Below are 2,669 nucleotides of genomic sequence, written 5' to 3'. Positions count from 1 at the left end.
TCAAATTGAGTGTGACGCCTAAACCAAAGGACTTATGCACACACTTCAACATGTATTTTGTTCAGGATGACCTCCCGAAGCCTATATGAGCATTGATTTGACCATACAACTCATTCCTATGAAGATACATTCAAACTCACAAAACGTGCTCAGCTCGGGCTGAAAATGCATTTAAAGCAATAAAAACTCAAATTGAGTGTCACGCCTAAACCAAAGGACTTATGCACACACTTCAACATGTATTTAGTTCAAGAGGTCATCCTGAAGCCTATATCAGCATTAATTTGACCACACAACTCATTCCTATCAAGATACATTCAAACTCACAAAACGTGCTCAGCTCGGGCTGAAAATGCATTCAAAGCAATAAAACCTCAAATTGAGTGTCACGCCAAAACCAAAGGACTTATGCACACACTTCAACATGTATTTTGTTCAGGATGACCTCCTGAAGCCTAAATTAGCATTAATTTGACCACACAACTCATTCCTATGAAGATACATTCAAACTCACAAAACGTGCTCAGCTCGGGCTGAAAATGCATTTAAAGCAATAAAACTCAAATTGAGTGTCACACCTAAACCAAGGGACTTATTCACACACTTAACATGTATTTTGTTCAGGATGACCTCCTGAAGCCCATATGAGCATTAATTTGACCACACAACTCATTCGTATCAAGATACATTCAAACTCACAAAACGTGGTCAGCTCGGGCAGAAAATGCATTCAAAGCAATAAAACCTCAAATTGAGTGTGACGCCTAAACCAAAGGACTTATGCACACACTTCAACATGTATTTTGTTCAGGATGACCTCCCGAAGCCTATATGAGCATTGATTTGACCATACAACTCATTCCTATGAAGATACATTCAAAGTCAGAAAGCGCGCTCAGCTCGGGCTGAAAATGCATTTAAAGCAATAAAAACTCAAATTGAGTGTCACGCCTAAACCAAAGGATTATGCACACACTTCAACATGTATTTAGTTCAAGAGTTCATCCTGAAGCCTATATGAGCATTAATTTGACCACATAACTCATTCTTATGAAGATACATTCAAACTCACAAAACGTGCTCAGCTCGGGCTGAAAATGCATTTAAAGTTATAAAAACTCAAATTGAGTGTCACGCCTAAACCAAAGTACTTATGCACACACTTCAACATGTATTTAGTTCAGGAGGTCATCCTGAAGCCTATATGAGCATTAATTTGACCACACAACCCATTCCTATCAAGATACATTCAAACTCACAAAACGTGCTCAGCTCGGGCTGAAAATGCATTTAAAGCAATAAAAACTCAAATTGAGTGTCACGCCTAAACCAAAGGACTTATTCACACACTTAACATGTATTTTGTTCAGGATGACCTCCTGAAGCCCATATGAGCATTAATTTGACCACACAACTCATTCGTATCAAGATACATTCAAACTCACAAAACGTGGTCAGCTCGGGCAGAAAATGCATTCAAAGCAATAAAACCTCAAATTGAGTGTGACGCCTAAACCAAAGGACTTATGCACACACTTCAACATGTATTTTGTTCAGGATGACCTCCCGAAGCCTATATGAGCATTGATTTGACCATACAACTCATTCCTATGAAGATACATTCAAAGTCAGAAAGCGCGCTCAGCTCGGGCTGAAAATGCACTTAAAGCAATAAAAACTCAAATTGAGTGTCACGCCTAAACCAAAGGATTATGCACACACTTCAACATGTATTTAGTTCAGGATGACCACCTGAAGCCTAAATGAGCATTAATTTGACCACACAACTCATTCCTATGAAGATACATTCAAACTCACAAAACGTGCTCAGTTCGGGCTGAAAATGCATTTAAAGCAATAAAAACTCAAATTGAGTGTCACACCTGACTTATGCACACACTTCAACATGTATTTTGTTCAGGATGACCTCCTGAAGCCCATATGAGCATTAATTTGACTACACAATTCATTCCTATGAAGATACATTCACACTCACAAAACGTGCTCAGCTCGGGCTGAAAATGCATTTAAAGCAAAAAAAACTCAAATTGAGTGTCACACCTAAACCAAAGGACTAATGCACACACTTCAACATGTATTTTGTTCAAGATGACCTCCTGAAGCCTAAATGAACATTAAGTTGACCACACAACTCAATCCTATGAAGATACATTCAAACTCACAAAACATACTCAGCTCGGGCTGAAAATGCATTTAAAGCAATAAAAACTCAAATTGAGTGTCACGCCTAAACCAAAGGACTTATGCACACACTTCAACATATATTTTGTTCAAGATGACCTCCTGAAGCCTAAATTAGCATTCATTTGACCACACAACTCATTCCTATGAAGATACATTCAAACTCACAAAACGTGCTCAGCGAGGGCTGAAATAATTTTAAAGCAATAAAAACTCAAAGTGAGTGTCACGCCTAAACCAAAGAACTTATGCACACACTTCAACATGTATTTTGTTCAGGATGACCACCTGAAGCCTAAATGAGCATTAATTTGACCACAAAACTCATTCCTATGAAGATACATTCAAACTCACAAAACGTGCTCAGCTCGGGCTGAAAATGCATTTCAAGGAATAAAAACTCAAATTGAGTGTCACGCCTAAACCAAAGGACTTATGCACACACTTCGACATGTATTTTGTTCAGG

This window comes from Hippocampus guttulatus, unplaced genomic scaffold (assembly GCF_054856545.1).
Source record: "Hippocampus guttulatus isolate MCC_2025c unplaced genomic scaffold, RoL_Hgut_1.0 HiC_scaffold_25, whole genome shotgun sequence".
Lineage (NCBI taxonomy): Eukaryota > Metazoa > Chordata > Actinopteri > Syngnathiformes > Syngnathidae > Hippocampus > Hippocampus guttulatus.
The sequence above is the reverse complement of the archived record's forward strand: the minus strand, read 5'-3'. Positions refer to the sequence as shown.